Raw genomic sequence first — 9,036 nt, 5'->3', positions numbered from 1 at the left:
TTTTTGGCAGCAGTACTTGGTTTACACATAATGTCATTGAGATTAGCTATCATTAAAACTGAAATATCTTAAAAGGATTTAAGTGAGTAAAACATTACAGCGTGAGGGATTAAACAAAAATTGAAAAATTGTTTGAGAAGAAAATATGTAGGCTGTGGTGCATTCGCTTATTAATATATCAAGTGTGGCTTTGCCCCTCCAATACGAAAATCTTGTAGGCACTTGTATGTTTTAATGAGACCAGAATATCTTGCCCTTTTCAATGGCACTACATGCAGATAATGTTGGGCTATTTGCATATAAATCTGCATTCTGCAGACTGCTTGAGGAAAGTAAATTGCCTTTTTCCTGTAACAGTGATAAACACCTTACCAAAGTAACATGCTTTGATTACTGTAAATTTCATTCTTTATAAGTTCAAAACAAGCAACTGTTGTAGAATCGTTAGTGTTTCACTCCCTGATTGAGCAGCTTCATAAGCCAAATAAATGAGTTACTTATCTCGCGTCTTTTGTTAGCCAATGTTTTTCCAGTAGACTGATTTTGAAAGCATCGTTTCTTAACTTTGATGTGTGTGATTTCCTATGCATTAAATTACTAAATATGCAGTTCTGCAGCCAAAATAATCTCAGGCTTTGTCATCACCTCACAGTGCCTTCAACTTTGTATATTTCCTCTCAATCTTTTATTTGTTTTGCATCTATATTCTCTTTTTGCTTGTCAGACATCATGCTTTACTTGATATTTCTATGCTAATTTTTCCCATATTTATTTTTTCTGCTTAAGTAGAAAACCATGAAACAGCACCCATAGCAAAATGACTACATTTACAGGAAGAAATCTAATAGCAGGTATTCCAATGCGAAACCTGAAGAGAGCCCATATTTCACTGTAATAATGTCAACAAAGCAGTAAGTGTTAACAGTCAGTAGTTCTATTAAACTGACAGCCACTTCTGGAAGCCAGACATGCATAAATGTGTATATGGAGAAGTTGCTGTTAATAATTCTGCGCATCTCCATAGAATGAAAGGTTGAAGTCTGCTCAATCTAAAACCAAATAGAAATAATTGAACTGCTGACAACTAACCTTTTGCTCTGTTATTCTCACTGTAAAAGCCCACGAAAATGCTCCACTGTATTGAATGTGTTGTAACTGGGTTTTTTAAAGTGCAATGAGTTCTGGTGAACTGTTACAGGCGAGCGGGTCTACTGACTCAGAAAAAAAAACTCATTTTATAATTGTGCAGCATCAAATTGTTCCATTATGATAAAAGTAATTCCAAATATGTCTTATAATTTTTAAAAATATGTAATTAATATTGTTTGATTTTCTAACTTAATGTCATATATGTGCCTCAACAATTTATTTTGTTCAGTAAAATTTAGCTAGGAGTGGAAGATAAGCAGTGCATTTAATTTCTGGTTTGCTGTCTATGGCTGCTTATATTACTCGATTATATAACACTTCCGGATTCCTGGAGATTTTCTTGACTCGGTACTTGTTTCAAATTAACACCAGAAAGAGCAAAAAATACTGCACAGAAATTGATATATTTGTGAGCAGCTTTCTTTGAGTAAGAATTATTGATTCAGCATTTATTGCAGAGTTGGGCCATTGTATTTTAAATGTATTGGATTTATTCCCCATTCAATCTTTGCAACAATGCTCCCAGTATCTAATTAAGTAAGTAACATTAATTGAACATTTACCTGGTACAGAAACTGTTCCATTTAGCCTGTTATGATGCTCAAATGTCATATTAATTTGAATTGTTAGGGTGTATTTTAAAACATTTAACATAGTGAGATCATTATTATTGCACATCATGCATATCCCTCTTTTTCTCGTACTGAAGCTACATTTTTGACCTCAACTTATGGGCGACAACTTGCAGCTTTTCAAATCTAAGTCCAAATTTTTGTCAGCCATACACATTCACAGTGTGGTGAACAGTTGAACTGGACGACCAATGTCATATTTGGAAATCCTCGAAATTCCATTTATGGAGGCTGTGCGCAGTTGTTGCATAGAGAATGTGGATCCATTGAGTGCAGCCTGCTACCTTGAGGGAAGTAGAACTCTAAACTGTTGGTTACTTCCGCCCTCAGGTTGTTGCATTGGTTCTGCTTCTTATGGAAGTTTCAACATTTCTTTGGTCCTCCGGGTCTTTAATTTCTTTGATCCTTAACTAATGCTATTGGTGACATTTCAGCTTGCATGGTGCTAGCTAAAGTGTTATTGGTTTTGGGCACCACATTGCCAGATATTCATAGGAGAGAATTCGCCATACATCTTTTAAGCTACTGACATTACACGCACGTGGTTTTCTCTGTAATATAGTAATTAAAATTCTAGAAAGAAGATGAACTAACCATGGTTAACCAGGCAAATTAAGAAAAATGTCAAATCAAGTGGGTGAAAATAAATGATGAGGAGAAGCTAACAAGTTGCATAAAAGCAGCCAGTAAGATTTTCTTTAAATATGTAATAAGGAAGAGACAGGCAACAGTGAACTTAGGCCCCTTAGAAAATGACACTGGAGAAATATAACTAGGGAGCCAGAAAATGGGAAAAGTATTGAACAAATACTTCACATCTGTTTTCATGGCAGAGGATACAAATAGAATTCCAAGAATGCTAAATAATTAAGGGCCAAAGTGATGGAGGAAATAAATACAATAAATATTACTTGAGAACAAGTACCAGGAAAGCGAATGTGGCTAAAAACTGATAAGTTCCTGAACTTGATGGTTTGCATTCTAGGATTTTAAAGAAAATACCTGCAGGGTTTGTCAATGCGATGGAAGTAATCTAAGAGTAATCCTTCTTCTAATAAAGACGCAGATGATTGAAAACTCTAATTTTAACATTTGCAATCAAAAAGGAAGAGAGGCAAAAACAGGTAAATATAGACCAGTTGGCATTGCACCTATCATTAGGAGGACATTATAATTAATTATAAGGGATGTAATAGCAATATGTTTAGAAACACATTATATAATCAAGCAGAGCCAGCATGGCTTCATGAAAAGAAAACTATGCCTGAAAGATTTATCGTAGTTCCTTGAAGAGCTAACAAGAAGTGGAGATAAAGGGGAACCGACAGATGTAATGTACTCAGATTTTCAAAAGATATTCAATAAGGGACCATGAATTAGGCTACTTAATAAGACTCCCATAGAGTTGGGTGAGTGTATTTGCATGGATAGAGAAATGGCTAGGTATTAGAAGATGGAGGGTTGGGCTAAGGGCGACAATTTCAGCATGGCAACCTGAAACAATTGGACTGCCACTGTTGGAAACACAAATATTTATGATATATATTGCTTGGATGATAGAAGTGTATGTTTTATAGCCAAGTTTGCATTTGACATGAAATAGTTGGGAAGGCAAGTAGCGAAGATAACACAATGAGTTTAGAGAGGGACATAAACAGATTAAGTGAGTGGAAAAAGAATACCTGGCTGATGAAATATAATGCGGAAAGTATCAGGTTATGTACTTTGGCAGGAAGAATAGAAGGTGTATATATTATTTAAATCAAGAAAGACCACAGAAGTCTAGAATACAGGAGAGTTAGAGTGTGTTAGTACATGAGTCACAAGAAGCCAACATTCACATTCAGTGAATGGCAGAGAAAGTAAATGAAATGTTGGTCTTCATTTCAAAGGGAATAGAGGGTAAAAACAAGGAGTTATTTCTAGAACTATACATGGGACTTATCAGACCACAGCTGGAATACCATGAAAAGTTTTTTGTCTCATTATCTAAGTAAGGATAAACTAGCATTGGAAACATTTCAGAGCAGGATTACCAGGTTGATCCTGGGTATTGAATGATTTTTCTTTGAGGAGAAGTTAAGTAGGTTGGACTTCTTCTCATTGGAATTTAGAACAAAGAGAGATGATCTTATTGGAACATATAGGACCCTTAGGGATTTGACAGTGTAGATGCTGAGAGGTTGTTTCCATCTGTTGGGAAGTTTATGGCCAGAGAGAAACATCTCAGAAGATGAAGTCACCCTAAGGTAGAAGTGAGCACAACTTTTTTCTCTCTCAAAGAACAGAAGGTTCACTGCTGAGATAAACATATTTCTAATCATTTAGGGAATCAAGGATTATTGCGATTAGGAGGAAAGCGAAGTTGAAGGTTGTCGGATCAGACACAATCTCATTGAATGACAGAACAGACTCAATGGGCCAAATGGCCTACTTTAGCTCCAATGTCTTATGATCTTTTATTAATGTCAACCTTATTTTGTTAAGCTTAGAAGTATAGCCATCTATAGATTTGTTAAACTTGGAATGATATCAAACAGTGAAGCATCAAATGATTACGCATTGAAGGAGTTATTCAGCTTTTCATGTCCTTTTTTTGTTCATTCATGGGATGTTGGCATCACTGATTGAGCCAGAATTTATTACCCATCCCTATTTGACCTTGTGATAATGGTAGTGAGCTTTTGTTTAGAGCCACTGCAGCCCACTTGCTGCAGGGAATCCCAAAATTAGTGTTCACTCTAAGCTGAACAGCAGCTCTGACATTCAACCAAGGTTCTGCACACACCAATTTGTGTACAGCGTTTGACTTTTGAGGGTTTTGGACGTTTTTGCTGTACACAAACCTTGGAAATATAAGCGCAAAAAATACATGGAGGGGCTATTGCCCATAATGCTGTTTGGGGTGTGTCCTGCAATTTTGACCCAGTGGTACCAAAGGAACAGCAATATATCTCCAAGTCAGGTTGGTGAGTGGTTTGTAGGGAAACTGTAGGTGCTTATATATTAGCTCTCTTCAAGAGTAACACACCTAGTTCCAGTCCCTTCCCTCCCTGTAATCTAGATAAATTATCCAGTTCCCTTTCAAAAGCCGTGATTGTAGAAACCTCCTCTACATTCTCAAGCAGTGCACTCCAGATCCCAACAGTACTCTTTTTCAAAGTGCTTTCCCATATGTTGCCTTTGATTTTGCTCTATTGTAAAATAACAGTGAAAATACTGCTGATGCTGGAAATCTGAAGTAAAGGCAGTAAACGCCAAAAGCACATTGCAAATCTGGAAACATCTAAGACAGGGATAAGATTTCAAGTTGCTGAGTTGTCACCAGATCTGGGGGTTTGCAGTGGTGCTTGTAATTATTGCAGACCTTCTGTGAGCTTCTTTCCAAAGTTTTAAAATTGTTCACAAGAAGAAACAAAGTTAAGAAACAGCCCTCATCCTGAGGAAACAAATGACCCTTGGGTGAATCAGACCCACAATTGGCAAATCATTAGCATCATTCTCTAACCAACTAAGCTAGACAACTGTGCTGAAAGCCACTGCCCTGGATTTAGGTTTTTGATCCAGGCTTATATCTTCAGCACTTTCTTGGCTCCTGGGAGCTGTTCAACAATACAAAAGCATTACAACACACGAGATAGAAGTAGGCCACACAGTTCAAGACTATTCTGCCATTCAGTAACAACATGACTGATCTGATTTTGGCTTCATCTCCATTTTTCTGCCTCTACCACATAACTTTGATGCCCCCATACCTCAATAATTGTTTACTTCTGTCTTGAACATATTCAATGATCCAGCCTCCACAATTCTTTCGAGAATCTCAAAGAATCTCAACCACTGAGACAAGAACTTGTTTTATATCTCTATCTTTTCACAGTAGTTGAATGCTGAACTGAAATTAAGACAACACAATGGCCAGGTTCAGACTAATAAAGATAAAGCATAGGTCTGCTCTCTCATTAGAGAGAGATGATTAGTGGCAGCTTAACCTGAGGGTCACCATGCCTCAGAAGAGGGAAGAAGGTTGAGAAGGAGAATCTTTTGCGGTAACATTTCTAGAAAATAAACCCACGCTGCTGGCATTAGAAACCAGCCAACTGAGCTAAACTGACTCTACCCCCTCTCCTCCACCCCCACCCCCACCCCCACCCCTGGGTAATAATGGCACAATACACCACATAACAAGGATGTTCTTTCGTATTCAATTCAGGGGCCTGAGCCTAACTAAAGTTTGTGCAAGTACAAGCTCTGCAAAAAGCAAACATCTGCATGAATGTTACTGTGGCAATTTTTTTACAATTTTTTTAAGCGTTAAGGAACATCTGTGGTGGCCAAGGTACCTTTTGAAGATATTTGACAGTGTTTTAGTAAGTGAGTTGTATACAGTAATAGTAACTGCCACCTGACGGCTCACTAAAGAGCCCATGTCTTTTAAAAGGTCGGGTGGTGCTCATTGAAGAGTCTGCATGGGACATTGGTGGCTATGGTTCCACATTCATCTAACAACAAGCAGCTGTTTATGGGAAAGTACAGCACTGATGTCAGCTTTAAGCAGTTATTAAAGGGATACATATCTTTTCGTATGCTTGACTGCTCAACGTGTCAAGAGGACCTCTGAAACACTTACTGTGATTTTCTAGGACACCTCATTGAAACTTCACCAACATTGAGCAGTACTTATTCCAGAAATTCTCTGAAGATTTCACTTAATAAGAATAGCACCTTGCTCCTCCATTGTACTGGACACATTATCGTATTCACCAGGCAAAAGGGAGTGCTTACTCATCAACATTTTACTAGGAAGAATCTTTGGTCTGATTGAGAATGAGAGAAGAACAAAGGGTCAGGAGAAAAGGAAAGCAGTGCAGCACAGGGGCTGGGCAATACCCCTTCTCTGGACATCTCCAGCAGGACCTATATACTGCTACATTGGAGAACTTGTGTGGCCATTCCCTCAGCTTCTGTGCCATCCTACAATATGTCACTATGCGCTAGCCACAGCATTTCACAACTTCTGTGGTGGTGGTTACAAGGAGTCCACATACACAACTCCCTGAAAATTATATCCAATCTGTTCTTGCAGGCTAACTGCTGGGTTCTGCTTTAGCATCTTTAAACAAGTTCAAATTGTACTAATCAGTAATTGAGACCAAGCCATGGACTGAATCTAGGCTTTGAAATGAACAGGTGTAACAGGCATTGAATCCACCTAGTCACTCTTTTCACTCTTTTTCTAAAACTATTGCCTATATTTTTAATTGAACTCTGTGTAGAATCTCAAAAGTTAGCTTGTTTTGATGACTACTGATCAGACAGACATATAATTAAAGCTTTCACTTGGTGGAATAGCAATTATTCATAGCAAAAACAAAATTTTGTAAGGATAACAAACTATGGGAATTATACGAACACCTTTAACTCAACAAAAAAGAAAGTTTATTCGGAATTAGAAATCAGTTTCTTAATTAAACATTCATCACAGATGAGTAAAATTAAATTCTCCTTAAATGGCGTTGCATTTCAACTTCCACGCAATCATGTGTGATTGAGTATGAGTGTGATAGAGTGAGAGAAATCCATAAAAATGGCAAATTGTATTGAATAATGAATAAAAAGAAGCTCTTCTCAGACTGTATGCTGAGCTCAGAATGTTTAGCCTATCCATGACCAGATGTAGTTAGTTGCAGTTGAACGAATGTATATACTGCTTGCTTAGAAATACCATGATAAGTAATTTTAATGCCTAGAATCATGCTGATTTGGGTAGAGTGAATAACCAATCATAAATTTTAAAAATCCTTGAAAGGATAGTTGGACAGAAATCCAACTAGTGATAAAATACATGGCCCAGAATTCAGTGGAGCACATGGGTAGTTTCAGTCCAAGGGCCTAATATAGAGAGTGAAAATGAGGAGGAATTGAAGTTCATTTGCCCTGAAGGCTGATAATGGGACTTCATGACATCAGGTCCAGACAGAAAAAGGGTCATAGCAGGCTCCATTAAGCATAGAGGGGAGGAGGTCAGGGTGCTAAGAGAAGGTGATATCATTACCATGGGAGGAACTATTTGTCGGCTGGGGTTCCCTTCATGGAACATGGAGTCGCAAAAGGAGTAACATTCCATGCGTCTGAATGCCAGTGAAAGTGGCATTTTTTATAAATTAACTTATATGAGTGTTTAAAGAAGCAGCTCCATGATCATTGAGTCCTCAAGTGAACACAAACTTTCTGGCCCAGAGGCAGAGATGCTACTGCTGTGACGCAGACTGAAACTGAACAAAGTCATTTCATAGAAAGCCAGACAATTCCAGTGCTGAAGTATGTGGATCAACTTGCTGTGGCACAGAAAATATATCAGGGATAATTCAACATTCACTGCTGAATATTTGTAGCTGTTGATGGGCTCATCTATTCCTTGAGGAGATTCTATTTCAGCACATTATGCAGATACTTGCCCAAAATATTTGTGATGATAGATTCAAAATAGGTGTGTCTGATTTTCCTTTCGTTTTGTGCAATGGATGCAGAGATTAATCTAAAAAGTAGGTCTTAACTTTGCATTCCACTGGTCTTGGTGGACTTTAAAAATCAACCTGCACACCCCTTCTCTCCTGCTCGTTCTCCATCCAACAACTCCAGCCCCAAATCTCCAACCTCCCTTTCTTTTGTAGAGTTGTGGAATGAGCAGTACCTACCAAATCTTTCCTGCAATTGCATTTGAGTCTGTACAATCAAGTTTCTGCAAAATCAATAAAGCTGTGCCTTAAGTAAAATTATGAAACCCTCGTGTGTGATTGATGTCTTATCCCTGCTCATCCCTCTTGATCTGCCTGTGTTCATTTATGTAGTTGAGTCGACTGGCCTCTTCCAAAGCTTCTGCTCTGTTTTCAAACTTAATGGACCCATCACCAGGGCACTCCCTGGTTCTCCCTCCAAAAAGAGCTATGGAAAGATTTCCATGTACCTTGTACATCTTCTATATGTTGGCTTATTCAGGACAACACTGGAATGTCACCTAAGATGATGTGCTCAACTCTTTAGGAGTGGGGCTTAAACCTGTGACCTGCTGCCACAGAGATGGTATTCCATAGTTGATATCAAGATGTTTTGCCAGTGTTTGAGGCACAGTGGAATTTGTTGTAGTCCCGTGACCAGTATTTCTCTTGTTCCGCAACATCCATCAAAATAGATGGGGTGTTGGCTGAACCAGTCATTGTTTATGGGTATTTGCTTCAGTGGGACTGTACCATCA

This window comes from Stegostoma tigrinum, chromosome 19 (assembly GCF_030684315.1).
Source record: "Stegostoma tigrinum isolate sSteTig4 chromosome 19, sSteTig4.hap1, whole genome shotgun sequence".
NCBI classification, from domain to species: domain Eukaryota; kingdom Metazoa; phylum Chordata; class Chondrichthyes; order Orectolobiformes; family Stegostomatidae; genus Stegostoma; species Stegostoma tigrinum.
Note: the sequence above shows the minus strand (reverse complement) of the source record.